The sequence below is a fragment of the Vidua chalybeata genome, chromosome 23, assembly GCF_026979565.1.
Source record: "Vidua chalybeata isolate OUT-0048 chromosome 23, bVidCha1 merged haplotype, whole genome shotgun sequence".
In the NCBI taxonomy this organism is placed as follows: domain Eukaryota; kingdom Metazoa; phylum Chordata; class Aves; order Passeriformes; family Viduidae; genus Vidua; species Vidua chalybeata.
In genome coordinates this window covers 5,226,906-5,244,880 of record NC_071552.1, presented here as the reverse complement: position 1 = coordinate 5,244,880, position 17,975 = coordinate 5,226,906, and positions in this window count along the sequence as shown.

The following is a 17,975-nucleotide window of genomic DNA, read 5'->3' as shown; positions in this document are numbered from 1 at the left end:
AATATATCCCTCCCCTCCACTCAAATTGTGCACTGTGGGCCTTTTCTGCAACTCTGTCACTGAGAGTGTTTTCAAAGGGCAGCATCCAGGTCTGGAGAGTATAAACACATCTCCAAATGGTGCTCACTGCAGAGAATCATCGTGACAGAGCTAGTTAAGGATCTCTGTGCTCTCCATGTGCTGCCCAGGAGCAGCCCCAGCTGCAGGAAGCCAGGCAGAAGCAGGGAAGGACATCTGGACCAGGGATGCAGGGAAAGACACAGCAGGATGATGAGGAGTAGGCTGAGTCCATCAAAGCATGGCCTATCTGGGCATCTTTAAGGAATCTCAGGGAATTTGGGGATAAAAAAACCAATATCCCAGTGCTAGATGTTTCATGGAATTAGGGAGATGAAAAGCCACTTCTTCATCCATCTTCAGACACCCCCAGGATTCAGGAGGTGAGATCTGGGGTTTGGGGTCGTACCTGGGGTCATGCAGGGTCGTCATGGCAAGGAATGGCCTTGATTACAGTTTTCCCAAGTTGCCCATTAACCCCTGGGCTTCAGCACTTACTTTGGAGGTGAGGATATATTAAGTAGAAAAACAAACACGGGGGAAAAGGGACACTGAAAGACAGGGAGAACCTGGGCTGAGCTGTTTTCTCCCAAAGGAAAGAGAAAAAGAGCGAGCAGAGAGAAAGGGAAATGAGGAGAAAGAATAAAAACACGAGAAACCTCAAGAGGGAGATGCTAATGCAAAGCAGATGTTATCCCACCTGAATCCTGGTGGGTTTGGCTGCTCCAATCCCTGGAGCAGCACAGGGCAGCCAGAGCCCCTCTGTGAGTTGGTGCCTGCTGTGCTACTCCATCCCTGGAGGGGCTGACAGAAGGAGAGGGGAGAGTGAAGGAAAATCCCTGTTCTGCTGTTCACAGTGAGCTTTTCTGGAGTGTATCAAACTGTTTGAATTGTGTAGTTTTTTGAAAAGGATTAAATTTTAAAATTAATTTTTGATTTTATTTAAAAATTTATTTTTAATTTAATTAATTTAATTTTTCATTTAATTTTTTTTCCGTGTTTGAGGAAGAGAAGTGAAAAGTGATGACACATCTGATGGCACATCTCCTTTCAGTCCTTAGACCATGTCCTCAAGAGCAAGGACCTGGCATATTGAAGAAAATGGGAAGCACAGAAGTTTAAATTAAGCTGCTCTTAATTGTAGAAATTCTGTCTTCAGCATAAACAAGTTTCCACAATTCCTTTCTTCCCCTTCCCCTTCCCCTTCCCCTTCCCCTTCCCCTTCCCCTTCCCCTTCCTTTCCCTTCCCTTCCTTTTTTTTTTATGCATCCAAAGGATTGCTGGAAGTGTTGGTTTTCCAATCCTGGCTAAAGTTTCAGATCCTATTTGTGTCTGAAAAAGCCAAATTTCCCAGAATTAGTGCGTCACACGAGCTGGAGGCGTCAATGGTTTGTTTCCTCCTAGTAAAGAAAAATCAAAGCCCCACAGTTGGTACAAAGTGATCCAAAGGCATCCAAATATTCCCCTGGGAGCTGCCCCCGGGGCGGGCAGGGCTGGTCCTGGTCCCTGGGGTGGTGCTGAGCAGGGCACCCCGCCCAGCTGGGCACTCAGCCCGCCACGTGCCACCCAGGCCTGCAAATCCCTCACCACATCCAGCTGGGATTCACGCCTAACAATGCCATTGGGGGTGTAGATATGTATATATATATATATTTTTTTTTTTTTGGGATGGGGAAGTGTGTGTTTATATGGGAAAAGAACAACCCTGCCCTTGGCTTTGCCCAGACTGCAGAGCTTTGTTCTGCTCCCTGCCAAGGATTCCTCTTGCCTTTTGTTTTTTCCATTGTTTCTGCTTGGTGGGAAGCCAAAAGCACCAGGGAACCTGTTTCTGATTCATCCTCTGTCTCCATGCTGCTGCTGGAGGATCTCAGCCCCCTCTCCATGGTGCAGAGACGTGGCTCTGGGAAGGGTTAACTCTTCCAGCCGCCTTTCCACGTTTTTCCGTTTAATATTGCCTCTGAGGAAACAAACAGAGGCAAATCCACCCTCTCCCCAGAGAATCTTGGCTTGTTCTAGAGAACATGCAAATAATAATTATTTGTACTATATTTTTTTTTTCGGTGCCTCATTTCAGCCTGGGGGACTGAGTAAACGGAATGACAAAACGAACAAGGAAGGCAATAAACCCAAATAAATAACCAACTGATAAAACTGGAGCGGGAAGGAGATTCAAAAACTCCCCAACAACATTCCCCTTGTGGTGTGGAGAGGCTGAAAATGTGGGACAGATGGGAAGGGGACGTGGAGCTCCCCTGATGGATGCCAGCAGTGTACTGGGAGAGATACAAGCACAGATGTCTGGGAGAAGGCCTTAAATCCTCCTTTTTCTGGTTAGTGAGCCCAAACATTTGGGGATAAATCCTTCCTGAGCAGCAGTGAGATTTGCTTGTATTGAGGTGAAACCCACTTGGGATGGGACCTTCTGGTTCTGCATCCCGTGTGCTTTCACTCTCCTTTTAGTGTTCCTTGGGGAATTTTTTGTCCCCCAAATTGGTTTACATCTATATCTATCTATATCTATCTATATCTATCTATATCTATCTATATCTATCTATATCTATCTATATCTATCTATATCTATCTATATCTATATCTATATCTATATCTATATCTATATCTATATCTATATCTATCTATATCTATCTCTATATCTCTATCTCTATATCTATATCTATATCTATATCTATATCTATATATCTATATCTATATCTATATCTATAGCTATATCTTTATAGCTCTATCTATCTGTAGATATAGATAGATACCTCCTCTCCCCTGACTGCAGGGTGTTGTGCCAAACAACCTCTGAAGCCACATTTAAACCTGAGCTCTTGCTCAAATCCAGGCTGCAGAGGCTCAATCCCTGCTCAAGACATGGCTGCTCCTGCTGGAAAAAATCCAAACCCATCAGAGTTGTGCTAAGGCTCAAGTTTGGATAATGAGCAAAAGATATGTACGGAGTTTTTCACTAGAAAAACTTGTATTTACAAGAAATCACATTGGCCAGAGGCCATCCAGCTGCAGGAGATGAACAAAACTCCTCTCTTGACCCATCACCTTCAGTTTCTGCAGGTGCCTCTTAAAAAAAAGAGATCTCGCAGCACAAAAAAAAAAAAAACAAAAAAAACAAAAACAAAAACAAAAAAACCCAAAACAAAACAAAACAAAAAACCACCAACCAACCAAAAAAAAAAAAAAAAAACCCAAAACCAAAAAACACACAACAAAAAACCTCTGCTGTTATTTTTCCCAAATAGGAAAAAAAAAAAATCAAGCTGGTGAGTGCAACCCCATGATGTTGAGAAATTCCTGATTCCCAGCCAGGCTGCAGGTCTTGGGTGTGCCTGTGGTGTGCAGGCTGGAAATGCCACATTATAGATTCATCATCATCATCGTCATCATCATCATCATCATCATCATCATCATCATCATCATCGTCATCATCATCATCATCATCATCACCACAATCATTGTCATCATCATATCTAATAATGCAACACAATGATCACGGCAATAAAGAATTTTTTGAGTTGGAAATCATGACCCACAAGGATCATCAAGTTCAACTCCTGTTTGCTATTATTATAATAATAATAAATAATATTATATGATATATAATATATGCAATATACAATGCATAGCATATACAACATGTAATAATATATAACAGTACAATCCACATAGAGCCAATGCCTTGCTCTGGATGCAGCCAGCCTTTCCAAGGCGTTTTCACATCTTACCAGAGAGCAATCCTGTATTTTTCTTTCCTGGAACAGCGGATTTGTGCCTTTCTCCTTAATCTCTCATCTCCGAACTCCTCGGAGCCGATAATGAAAAACTTCCCTCTGCATTGGGCCCGCTGCTTTCCCAGATTAGGAAAGGCTCCTAGAGGAAGCCGACAACCATAACAAACCCATTTGCTAAGATAACATTATTCCAGGATCGTGGCTGCTTTCCTACACGTGCCTCAGCTCAGCTGAGGATAATAAACGTCCACGATCAGCAAAGCCTGCCCAGAGCGTGCCCTGCCAAGGTGATCTCCACCCCAGCACACCCCATGGGGGATTTGAGCAGAGTCAGAGCCAAATGAGGCACATGGGAGTGGGTTTGGGGATGCTCTTGATAACTTAGGATTTCAGCTTTTCTATTTTTCATGCGTTTCAGGGCTGCATGAGATGGAAAATGATGCTTGAGGGCTTGGCTGTTGGGTCAGATAAAGTGCTCAGCATCCCTTTCCCTTTGGAAAGCAAAGCCCACAAAGCCTCAGCAATGACACAATTCCCCCATGAAGGTGGAAGTGAAGGTGTGAGAAAGAAAGAGAAGGGAAGGGAACAATTATGAAATTGTAATCCTGCAGTTCTTTAGTGTATAACTCCAAACTCCACACCCAGTGTGAGCTGCTGCTTCCCCATTTGGGCAGACACAACAATTCCTCTCCAGGCCTGGCAATCAAGGATCCCTCACTGCCTCAGGCCTGAGAGATGGAAACAAAAGTGAGTTGGGGGCAGCAAACTTGGGGTAAATTACTGTAGCAGCAAATCTCTAACCACAGAGAGCAGGCACAAACTTTCCCAAACATTTTCCCAGAGAAGGCTGTAAGAAGATCAGAGAAAAGAATAAAAACCAATTCTTATCTCCACTTGTTATACCTGCTGTTATACACATGTAGAATGTATCATAAAGATTTGTTTACCAAAGGTAATTTCTCAATTAGACATTAGATAGTATTTAGATTGATTAACCAATTAAGTCAAAGCTATATCAAACTTGCTAGAAGAGTTACTAAATATCTTAATAAGTATAGCATAAGATAAAAATGATATAATAAAGCAGTTGATCAGCCTTCTGCAATCATGGAGTCAATGCTAATTATTACCCAGCTGGGGACCTGCAGCAACAAATGACTTCATTACCTGAAGCTGTAATTGGAAGATTCATCCCCAATATGCAAATGGACCAAACTTATCGAAGTGTGAAACCCATGACCTGTCATCCATTTTTTGGGTGTAGCCTCTGGGCGGGGGGGCTTTGTCTGCCCTAAATGTACCTGAAGGCCCTTCAATAAATAGATTTGCTTTTTATTCCCTTAATTTTGTCTGGAGCTGCTGCCTCCTGCACCCCACCCAGGAGAAAGGCCCAGCTCCAGAGGCCACTGCACCTCTCCCTTTACCCTCCTGGCCCACCCCTGCCTGCTGACCACTCACATCTGCCGGGGATAACCCGGTGTGCAGCAGTGTTTGTACAGGCTCAGCAATCTGTGCTCCCATGTTTACTCACACTGGGCTTGTTTAAAGCCCACTAGACAGGAAAATGGATGTGTGTGGTTTTTCTGTGACTCAGGACAAGCTGACATTCTCCCCCTCCCAAGCCCAGCACTGCCTTGGTGCAGGCACAGCAAAGCCAATCCACAGTGCAGGGGTTTGGATCCGTGGGTCAGGGAACAGGGAGAGGTGAGAGGAAAATGAGCAGTGCGGCAGGATGGATGGATTTTATTGTGAAGGAGGGAAAGGAATATCATTCCCAGTCGATGTCATCCCCCTTTGCACCAGCTGGTGATGAGACCTCTCCCATTTCAGGACTGCATGAGATGGAAAACGATGCTTGAGGGCTTGGCCATTGGGTCAGATAAAGTGTTCAGCATCCCTTTCCCTTTGGAAAGCAAAGCCCACAAAGCCTCAGCAATGACACAATTCCCCTATGAAGGTGGAAGTGAAGGTGTGAGAAAGAAGCAGAAGGGAAAGGGACAATTAGGAAAACCTTCCAGACTTGCCAAAATTGGGATGCTCCTGCTCAGAGTTTAGGAGAGCTCAAAACCCCCTTATTTTCCTTAATTGTGAAATCCCATCTTAACAAAGCCTATAAAGGCCTGATGGAGAAGGAAAGCAGGTCTGATCACACCTGATGGCAGGAGGATGGTTTCCCAGCAGGAGGCTTTTCTGGGCAGTGGATTGTGGGAACTTGGATGGATTGACCTTGGACTTAGACGGGAGCAGGGAGAGGGGACGTTCCCCAGGGAGGAGGGAGACAGGAGCATCAAAGCAGGAAGAAATTCCTCCTTGTTCACTGATTTCTTCAGAGATCTAAATATCACAAATAGCCTGAGGAGGCTGCTCAGCAGATGGGATTTGGGCCCTTTGGGGAAGCTTTGTGTTCCTGCCACTAAGAATCTATCCTGGGAATCTGATCTTGGGAGGCTGCAAAGCTGCAGACCCAGGAGGCTTGGGCAGCTTGGGAAACTGAGTGTTCTGCCTTGCCCTGAACCTTGGACAGGAGCCCAGCTCTGATCCTGCTCTGTTTAAGCCATGCCACTAAGCCCCTTCCCAGCCCTTGTCCCTAAACCTTGCCTTGGTGGGTCCAGCTCTTGAGCCCCACACTCAGACCCCAAACATCCACTGAAAGCCACTTTTGTCCCAAACCCACGTCCTCACCCCTTTCCTTCTTCTAAGGACTCTTGCACCCAAGCAGAGTCACCTCTGCTGTCATCAAAGGCTTTCCCACTGTCCTTTCCTGGCAGTGTTGCCTTGCTCCAGCCTTTTCTGGATGTCCCTTCCCTGGGGACATCTTGCATTCATCAGTGCAATCCCAGCCCTCCTGCTTGTTGCACAACCCGGCTTGAGTGCCAGGACCTGGACAGAATTTCTCTCTGCATTGCTCTGAGTGATCCTTGCAGGGAATTTATTTATCTCCTTTGTGGTCCCTTGTGCAATTTGTATAAAGTCAGGGGTGCTGGCCTCCAGCAGAACACACAGAAATTACGAGGCTGCTCAGATTTCCCCAAATTTCAACATTTTGACTTTAGGGGGCGGGAAAGAAGGGTGAATTTTCCATTAAATTTAGGAAATTTATTGGAATTTATCTCACAGGTATTCTGTGATCAAATCACACAATCCAGAATCAAGAGACAGCAAAGCCTCTTTGCAAACAGCATCTCCTGCATGGTGTCCAGCAAAGTCTTGGGAGAATTTAGGCTAGTGATGAGAATTTTCCAAGCTCTCTGACATTTTGGGCATCACTGCAACCCCCTAAGCTCTGGTTGCCTCATCCTTTTTGTTTTCCTTTGAAAAAAATCCCAGTTTAGCACCTGCTTTGCAGAGCTTTGCCTCCTCCCATCTCCCCAGAAAGGGGAGCAGGAATTGGGTTGAGCATTTGGTGAGTCCTAAACACACCCCAGGGCATCCAGGCAGAAGTGCTGAACCTCTGGAGGTGTGGAACCTCTGCAAGTGCAGGGACCCCCTAATAGTGGGGGTTTTGGGTTGTGTTTTAACAAGGGGACCGTGGGTTGCCCCTATAGTGGTGCCTCCCCAGAACTCTGCTTTTCTCTCTTGAGTGCTTAATGGCTTGTGTTTATGAGAGCTAAAAATATTTACTTGGGGAAGAAGGGGCAGGGAGAGGGGACATTGCTTGAAGATTTTATAGGGTATGTTTGGGAAAGAGGCTTCTATAAAAATAATGTGGTATTAAAGAACAAAAAAATGAGCACAACCAAACAACAGCCCAGGACAAGGCCCCTGCATGACCCCGAGGATGATGCTGAGGGATGGAGACCCCAGCAATTTCCCAGTCCTTTGGAAACTTTGCCCAAATTTCACAGCCAGGAACCTTTATATTAAATGTGAGGTTTCCTCAGCATTTTACCTGGCCCCATTCCCTCACATTCTGCTACCAGCAGTCCCAGGAAGAGGGAGATTTGAGGGTGATGCTGAAAAAGGGATCAGACAAAACCAAACTGGGGCTGCTGGCGAGAAGCAGGAGGAGTTTTGGTAGCCTGGATGGCATCTGGCTGGATCTCTGCTCCAGCCTTGCATGTTAGAAATATGAAGTGCTAATTCCCTTCTCCCGGGGCTGGGCCAGCCTGAGCCAGGGTTATCAGCTCAGGAGGGCATCCCTGGAAAGGCCACACAAGGGGGGACGGGCAGGATCCAGGCCCAAGGCAGGGCCAGTTCAGCTCTTTGCTTTATTTTTAAAGGGCATTTTGTTTCCAGTGAGGAGTTGATGACGTCCATCCCCCTGAGAAAGGGACGGCTGTCCCCCAGCACCATAAGCCCCTTTTTGTGCTGCTGGTGGCCCCACGTCGTGTCGGTGCGCCGATGCGCCGGCGGGCACAGGCTGTGCATTGTGTGAGGCATTTCCAAGGGTGGCTCGGGGCCGTGTGGCGCTGCAGAAGGTCAGCACAGCCCTCTCCACTGGCCTGAGTCAATGGGGCATTGTCTCCAAGAGCTCTGGGTGGCATGGAGCAGCGTGAAGTGGTGGCACAGGGGTCAAGGGCATAAAGTCGACAGCAAAGTCTTTCACTTGTGCTTTTGTCTGGGTTTGAAAAGCCAGGTGTCTGCTGAGGAAGGCAGGAGCCTCCCCTGAAATGGAAAATGTAAACTCCCTCCCTCTGAATTATTGTAATTTGGAAATTAAGGGGCTCTCAGGCAAAGATATGAGAATAGGAATAACAGTTCTTTACTAGGAAAATTAAAAATACAAATGCAGAAAAAACCCACTGCCAGAGTGAGAGCAGGCCCTGGCACCTGTGGGTCAGGGTGGTGGCAGCAGTGCCATTCCATGGGGGCTCAGCCCTCCTGCAGTGCCAGCTGTGCTTCTGCTGGAGCAGGATCCTGGACAAGGCTGGAGTTTTCCTCTGAAGCTCCAGGGCTGGTGTGGATGGGCCTGGGCTCCTGTGGGAATGCAGTGGGGCAGAAAGCTGCTCCTCTGGGAGTGCAGTGGGGCAGAAAGCTGCTCCTGTGGGAATGCAGTGGGGCAGAAAGCTGCTCCTCTGGGAATGCAGTGGGCAAAAGCTGCTCCTCTGGGAATGCAGTGGGAAGAAAGCTGCTCCTCTGGGAATGCAGTGGGGAAGAAAGCTGCTCCTCTGGGAATGCAGTGGGGCAGAAAGCTGCTCCTCTGGGAATGCAGTGGGGAAGAAAGCTGCTCCTCTGGGAATGCAGTGGGGCAAAAGCTGCTCCTCTGGGAGTGCAGTGGGGAAGAAAGCTGCTCCTCTGGGAATGCAGTGGGCAAAAGCTGCTCCTCTGGGAATGCAGTGGGGCACAAAGCTGCTCCTCTGGGAATGCAGGGGGCAAAGGCTGCTGTGCTGTTCCAAGGTCAGATTGGATCCAGGTAGGAATGCTTGGCTCCTCCCCTGGGCAGAGCCTCTCCCCATGGGATGATGGAATTTTCTCAGCCATGCAGGGACACTCACTGGCCATGAACAGGAGATAATTAATAATTAATGGCCCATGAACAGAAGAGATCTCCTGGAGGGAGGATTGGCTGTGGGAGAGATAAAGAAAAAACTGCCCCATGAACAGCAGAGAACTGCCCCAGCTCTGACAGATGGTGAATAGAATACACACTGCAGACACATCTTGCAACCTAAGGAAGCTTTTTAATGCTCACAGTCTTGCTCCTATTCCAGCACACCTTGTAGGTTTGAGCAGCAAGCACCAATACTCCATGTTAAAGCCTGGCAAGACCAAACGAGGAGCTCAGGGTACAGAAGGCATCTTCCAGAAGAGGAATGGATCTGTCTGGGGTGGCAAATGGCAGCAGGGCCACAGGGAGCTCCCACTGCTGCTCCATCAGGGAAGGAAAGCAGGATGAGACACACAACGTGGTGCTCAAGGGCTCCGGGAGAGCTGCCAAGCCCTTTGCTCTACACCAGGACTCATGGATGGTCTGCAGGGAGGCAAATTACTGGGAACAGCTCTGCACTGGAGTTTGGAGCCCAAATATGGTCTGATCCAAATGCTGTGACTTTGCCTTTGTTACAGTCATGAGCTGAACCCTAATTAGGCCCGAGGCCATCAGCATTTGCTCACCAGCAATGCTTGGGGTGGCTGGTGCATGTCTGCACACCAAGGAGGGCAGTGAGGGCAGGGTCCCTGCCCAGGGCATGGCAGTTCTACGGGTGACAGCCTCCCTGGCTATGAGGAACCTTGTGCCAGCAGGTTTGGGGATAATCGGTGACAGCAGCTGCATTTGTTGAATTTTCGGTGTTTGGAGCATGGTGAAGTCAACAGAAACCTGCAAGTTCCAATGGGAACGGGGTTGGGGCCGGAAGGAATCTGCAATCCAAACACCCACAGACCCCGTGGACATCTGGACGTGGACCTGACTCCTTCCACGGCCCTGAGCTGCCTCTGAGGTCACACATTCCACGAGGAACAAACACCAAACATCCTTTGATGTTGCAGACAGGAGTGAGTTTGTTCAGCAAATCCCTACCTGGAATCTCATCCCATCCTCTGGGAGCAATGGCACCAGGAGAGCATCAGCTGCTGTGGCACAGCTGCAGGCTGCTGGCACGTCCCACCATGATTTGATGCTCTGTGTGGCCTCCAAAAAGTGAAATCTTGGCTTGCTGAAGTTGATGAGACCCCCCTGGCCCCTCACAGCTGAGCTTTTGAGGTGTCTGATGAAGGGCTCCTCAGTAGTTAATGCTGAGGAGGAGAAGACAGCATCAGTGTCTGTTCCCAGATTCCTGCTTCATCCACCTGGTACAATTTTCCCCACTTGAATTCTTCATGTCTACTCAGACCACATCTGATTTCTATCCCCAGCACGTCTGGATGACTGGAAAGAGAAAACAAGAGTTGGGAGGATGGAGATAAGGTTTCTGATGCTGGAAATCTGTTTTTCTCCCCGGTCCCAGGGGTTACCTGCAGCACGTAAGAAATTTCCTATGAAAAATCACAGGTTTTTTCAAGACTCACAGGAAAAACCTGCTCTCCTGCCTATCTCACGTTGCACCGATGCTCTGCAGACAAAATCACCCTCTGTGCCCAACACAGATGATATTTTTTGTGCGTCTTGGCCCCACCAAGCAGCCCTGAAGCCTGGCCATAAACAATGAGTCAGCTAATCCAAACCACACGGCAGGGAAACGCTGGAGGTCAACCCAGTGCACGGTCCCGATCCTGAAAAGCAGAGCTGCATCTTGAGCAAAGCCAGTAATAAGAGAGGGATGGAGAAACACCCTCCTCTTGGCAGGGCAGCAGAGCCACAGAGCACCGGGTGTCACCCAGTGCCACCCCCCAGTGTCACCAAGGAGCAGGGCTGGCTCTGGTGGCACTCACCTGGGACACAATTCCCTTCAAGGTGTTGCCTTCCCCATCTCCCAGACTGCTTTTCTTTGCAGCTGCTTCCCACTTCACAGTCTCTGAACCAAATTCTCTGCTCCCTTGCTGCCCCATCCCTCTTCCTTTGGGGGTTATTTCCATCCCCAGTTCCCTGCACTTTCCCCCTCTTTTGTTTGCCCCCTCCCCACCTTTCTCTCCTTGGAAAGCCTGGCTGGAACACGCTCACACGAAGTTAAACCTGACCTCCCAGCTGCCAGCTCTGCCTTTGGCCTATTGCTCCAGTTTCATATTTGACTCTAATTCCACAATTTATACAGCAGAGAGCTCTGGGCCAAACTGACTGTGTCGGGAACCTGCCAGAAACCTCAGCTTCTCCTAAGCCTTATAAACATTTCCTGCCTCCTTCCCTGCACCTGCTGTCCGTGCCGTGCCTCCAGCCAGGATGCTGGGCCATCCAGGGGATGGGATGCCCACAGGGTGCCCCAAGCTGCCTGATCTCAGTTGCATTGACACTGGCTGTTCCTTGTGCTGATGGGAAATGAGCTAATGGCACTGTTCCCCTGGGATAACACTGTTTTTCCTGGCAGGTCGGGCACCAGCTGTGTCCAAGAAGTGCATTTCTGCTCAAAGTTGTTTGCAGCTTTTTTATCCTGTGGTGCTCTGCAAGCTGGAGCATCCTTTGGAGGGATGGGTGCCCACCCTGCCCACCTGATCCCTGTGTCCAGAACCCAGGGGAAGTTTGGAGGAGGGTTTGACCTTCTCTTGTGCAATATCTGAGGGTTGTAAAATATTCACTTGAGACTGGAACAGAGAAGAACAAAGCAGGCACCTCCTGTGTGACCTTGGGCATTCCAAGAGGAGGTTATGGGAGCAGGGACAGGGCAGGCATGCAGGTGTCCCAGGCAACGGGATATCCAGGAATCCCAAAATCCCAGAATGGTTTGGGTTGGAAGGGATTTTATAACTCATCTCATTCCAGCCCCTCACACCTTCCACTAGACCGAGTCGCTCCAAGCACATCCAAGCTGGCCTTGGAAAGGAACGCGCCAGCTTGTGAGCCATGGAAAGAGAAGAAAGGAAAACCTTCCCCTCCTGCCTCAAGGCCACTTGCTCATCTGAACCATTGTGCCTCATCCTTTTCCATTTGCACATGAGAAAAACCAGAGCATCCTCTGCAGCAGATGGAAGTAGCACATCCAGGGGAGACAAAGCCAATGACACCGTTGGGAGTTTTATCTTCCCAGGCCACTGAGGGATTCTTTTGCAACTGAACTGCAATGTCCTTTTTTCATGTTATTTTTCCTCCTCCAAATGTTTTCTGACCAAACAAAACCTTGGGGATGGAAAAAAGAAGCAGGGTCAATAAAAAGGTGCTTTTCTGGTTAATACCACAGTGTGTTTGAAATAAAGTCAGCACGAAGCAATAAACTGTGCCTCAGCTTGCTGTGGTTCTTTTGGTGCAACAAATGCTTTTTAATCCTCCTTTTGCTGCGAATGGACCAGCTCATCCCAGCCAGGATGCTGCAAATTATTGAGCACCATCTGCTGGCACCTGATTTATTAACTCTGTTTATTTCCATGCAACACGCAATGTCCTTTTCCTAATGGAGCCCGTTCTGCTTTGCTGAACAGCCAAACAGCCCCTCTCCATCTGGTCTTGCTCCTCATCCATGGTCTGAGGAGGATTTCTGTGAGTGTTACACAAGGACAATATCTAAAATAAACATTAAAATTGGGATAAGAAAAGGATGAGCAGCATGCAGTGGGTAAAAAGTTGTTCTGCAGAAGACTAAGGCAAAATCTGCCACTGAGGGCAGGAGATCATCCATAAACCTGACCAAAAGGTGAATTCAGAACATTACATTGGTGCTGTCCTTAGTGAGCAGGAGACTGAAAACAGGAGGGTTTGCAGGTCTGTTGGCAGTTCAGGACTCCAAAGGACCTAAAGCTCTTCATCCTGTATAAATCACCTGAATATTTGAGCTTGCTCTGAGGCCTAAACCAATGATTTCAGATTCAAGCTTGCTTCTTGGTAATTCCTCCTGGCAGCTGGCTCCATCAGTCCCTGGAACAGGCAGGTAGCCTCTGGCAATGCTGATTTATGGCTTCAGTGAGGAAATCAGCAGAAAAATCATCACAGTGGGGGCTGATATTTTCCCAAGTGGAGCCTTCTCACAGGGAAGGTGAAAGGTCCTGGGACCCAGCACAGCAGCCCTCGTGCTTGTTTTGGGAGATAGACTACAGGCTTTTCTCAGCCGTGTCCTGAGTCCTGCAGGCAAAGGCTCCCCTTGCAAAGGAGCCTCCAACCCAAATCCCTGTGGTGTGGAGAGATGGAGATATCGGGAAAGGGATACAACTGCTGGGAAGGCAGTTTGTGCCTGCACTGAGCTGGCACTGCAGCACTCTGCTGGTGGGATTCAAGCACGGGATCTGTGAGAGTGAGGGGTTCAATGGCTCCCCAAAGCCAGGAGCTCCTTCTCCTGTGTAAATCCACGTGAGACCCAACTTGCTCCCTCTGATTGCACAGGAAACAGAGGGCAGTGATGCCTCTTAGGTGGATTAATAGTGTGATGTTATAGGGGGTGATGCTGGAGCAGTGTAAATGAGCCAGGGTTTCTGATTCCCAGCAAGGATGTCTCTCCTGTGCACTGTTCTGCTGGAAGAACAGGAACGTGAAATTTTCATGCTTCAAAGCCCCTCTTCCAGTCTGGGCTGTGTGATCCGAGCCAGAGTGCAGCCCTAATCCATCATCCAAAAAAGAGATGTTTGTATATTTATGTAAAATGACAGATTGGAGAGACCCAGTGCTGGAAACCAGATGCTTTCCCAAGAAATTGAAAGGGCTCAGTATTTAGAAACACAGGAACACAGAGAGAGCCTGTGACAAAAACATCCCTGCAGCTACTGTCTTAAAGATACCAATCCTTGGCTTTCCCCAGGCTGCTGGGCTGGGGATGGCAGCACATCCATGAGCACCACAGGGCATCTCCTGCAGAGGAGACACAGGAGATGAGACACGGCCAGGGTCAGACAGTAGGTCCGTGCTGGAGAGGAGAGCAGCAGCCACTCAGCCCTTGGGATCAGAGGGGACTCTCCTTTTGCAGTTCCCAACTGTTTCACCATCAATGGATAAGCCCTTAACGGGGTCAGTAAGCCAGAAAGCTGGAAGGAATTGCAGAAGTGAATGTCCACCATCACTGAGAGCTCACTCTCTTTCCAAACAAATATCCATCAGGAGGAGGAGATGTCTGACAGGTCTGTTTGTTTCTATAAACAGTCTCCTCATCCCACAGTCCCACTGGATCCTCCCCAGTTGGAAATAAAAGGCAAAGGACAGCAGAGTTGAAACCCACCCCGCAGCCCTACCAAGATATGAGAGCACAATTTCATTCCTGGCTTGGATTTCTTCTTTCTCTCTCTCTCTTTTTTTTTTTTTTTTTCCCCTTTTAATTGTTTGGATTTGGTCATAAGCAGGAAAAGCTGCTCTTATTACAGCTGAAAATCCACTGTGAAATCTGATGTCAGGCAGGTGGAAAGGAAATCTCCTGCAGGAGCCCCAAATACTGGGCAGCTCCTGCTGACCTCCAGCATCTCCTGGCACAGACCAAAGTCCTTCCCACCTTTGCCAGGTGCATTAAAATCCATCTGTGCATTTGTCTTAGGTTGGAAATGGGGATGTGTGTTCTATTGCCATCTGTCAGAGCTGGGGCAGTTCTCTGCTGTTCATTGGGCAGTTTTTTCTTTATCTCTCCCACAGCCAATCCTCCCTCCAGGAGATCTCTTCTGTTCATGGGCCATTAATTATTAATTATCTCCTGTTCATGGCCAGTGAGTGTCCCTGCATGGCTGAGAAAATTCCATCATCCCATGGGGAGAGGCTCTGCCCAGGGGAGGAGCCAAGCATTCCTACCTGGATACAATCTGAGGTTTTGGGACACCACAGCAGCCTTTGCCCCCTGCATTCCCAGAGGAGCAGCTTTCTTCCCCACTGCATTCCCAGAGGAGCAGCTTTCTGCCCCACTGCATTCCCAGAGGGAGCCCAGGCCCATCTCCACCAGCCCTGGAGCTCCAGAGGAAAACTCCAGCCTTGTCCAGGATCCTGCTCCAGCAGAAGCACAGCTGGCACTGCAGGAGGGCTGAGCCCCCATGGAATGGCACTGCTGCCACCACCCTGACCCACAGGTGCCAGGGCCTGCTCTCACTCTGGCAGGGGTTTGTATTACTGCATTTTTATTTTCATCTTTATTTTTTTTTATTATTTTCCTGATAAGTAACTTTTATTCCTATTCCCATATCTTTGCCTGAGAGCCCCTTAATTTCCAAATTATAATAATTCAGAGGGAGCGGGTTTACATTTTCCATTTCAGGGGAGGCTCCTGCCTTCCTCAGCAGACACCTGGCTTTTCAAACCCAGACAGTGTTTCTGTAGGCCATGAACCTGCTCCTGGGAGGAGATTTGTCTCCCCAAGCACCCCTGGGAGCAGAGGTGTCTCCCCACCACAGTCCCACCTCCATGGGGTCAGTTTGGAAAAAGCATTTCCATCACAGATTTAGCAAAGGATGCTGCTCCTGCTCTTGCAGTGACACATTCCTGAGAGCAGAGAAGGGTGTTAACAGTTCAACAAAGCTGTTAAATACGTCTGGGGGGGCTGGCACACAGGCTGAGTCTGTAAAAACGCACATGATCCCCAGGTGCTACCCAGGAACAGGCAAAACTGCTTTTTTTCAGAGTGTTTTGGAAATTTCTCAGCCAACAAGATGGGATCATCTGCCAGCTCCTGGGTCTTGCTGGTCTAAGGGCAGGAGGAAACCAACAGGATTTGTTGCTGGTGGTTCCCTGACACATTCCCTGCACAGCCCAGGCTCTGGCCATTCCCAAAAGCCCACGCACAGAATCCTGTTTCATTTTTCTTGCTGTGATCAGCCCTGTGCATGATGGGGTTGAGCACTGGTATGTGTGGCAATGCCAGAAGTAAATGAAACCCTTCCTTGGGGAGAAGGGTCAATTGTTTTTGGCTGCAAAATTTGCAAAATTTTCATTCTTTTTTTCCCCAAAATGTCTCCTTGGAAAACACCTCTGCTTTTTTATTCAAAGGGAAAATAAGCCTGTGCTTTTGATTGTGCAAGTTAAAAAGAATTAAAAAAAAATAATTTATATCTTTGAAAGCCGGATAATTTTAGCCAAATATGGGGAACAGAATTTCTACAGGGTCCATGGCCACTGGAAGGGCTTTAGAGGGTTTGGAAGAGTCTGCTGACAAGGGAGCATTAGCCTGTTGGCACCTTTCAGATGCAATGAGCTGAGCTCCCTGCTACAACACCAAAACCCACCGGGGAGGATGGCAGACAAGTTTCTTCCTGGGATCTGGGGTACTTCTCCCTTATCCTTATTAAAAAATAAAGGTTGGAAGAAAGCTATGGCAGGAAAAGAAAGCATAAAAGATAAAAAGGATCAAGAAACCCACTGATTTTTACAATTTAATATCCTTTGAGTGGGAGCTGCTCTAATAATATGCACAAGGAGTGAATAATGCTTTCAAATATTCCCAGAGAGTGAATAATATGTAACAATATTCCCAGAGTATTTATTTGACTAATTTCCCCCAGTGTTTTTGAACTGAGATCTAACAGCCCTGGATCTTAAAGGGGAGATCTGACTCCCTTGGAAGTGTGGATCAGGCCCCAAACACCAAATGAACCCACGTTCAAACGTGGGTCTGCTGATGGACATCCAGTAAGTTGTTGGGTCACTTTTCCCTGCTGATCCCCAAATAAATTACCTGCCAATAAATGGAACCAGAAGTGGCTTGGCCAGGTGTTCCACTGGGGCCCCAAGGGAGCTGTGGTGGAGAAAGGGGAAAATGGGGGGGGGGGGGGGGGGGAAGGAAAAAAAAAAAAAAGCAGCTAATAAAAAATAAAATATTAACATCCCAGGCCCGTTTGCTGCTCGGTGCCTCCAGCAGCTGTGCCCGTGTCACGGAGCGAGCTGCAAGGGCCCAGCTGGGAGGACGTGCCAAAAGCAGGATATGGGAAAAGTCTGTTTTTAAACCAGATGGATTAAACCTTTATTCCTTTTTAAATTACATTTTAATGCACTGGCTACTCTGGAGGTGTTGGTGGGACTGGCTGAGCCTGAGCAGGTTTGGGGTGAGCTGAACCCAATCCTCAGTGACTTGGGTGGATCTCTGTGCCCCCAGCCCACCCTCCCCCATCCTGCTGTTATTTCCAAACCCATCCTCGTGTCTGCTCTCCTTTCAAAACACCTCTTGGAGCATTTGGAGTCCTCAGCAGAGTTTCTCACTGCTAATTACCCATTAATCAAGAGATTTGATTACTTTGGCTGCATAAATGAGGGTTAAATCCTGGCATTCCTGGTTTCTCCCCTTTTAGGAGAGCCCTTCCACCCTGCTGGGGCAGCACCCCAGACCCCAACAGTGACACCCAGAGCCACCCTGGGAATAAAAACAAACCCATAAATGTGTGCTGCCTGGGACAGACAGACAGACAGACAGATCTGCTGAGCTCTGTGGGTGGAAAGGGGTCTCGGCACATCCACATCCTGACACTTGTTGGGGTTTTTGCTGAGTGGTTTGAGTGGAAGGGGTGATGAAGGGGCTGTCTGGGTGCCTCTGACAGTGGGAGAGCTGGCAGGGGGACAAGAGGGTGGATCAGGCTCCTCACCCTGTGTGAGAGGGGATGGTCTGAGCGCTCCACAGCCCACAGAAAGTGCAGATTTACAGATAAAGAAGGGAACTAAAAGCAACCATTCAGTTTGTTTTGTTTCTCCATCTGGAAAGAGAAAGGAATATTCCCATGGACCGAACACCGTATTTAATTCTTTTTGTGTTTTTTGTTCAT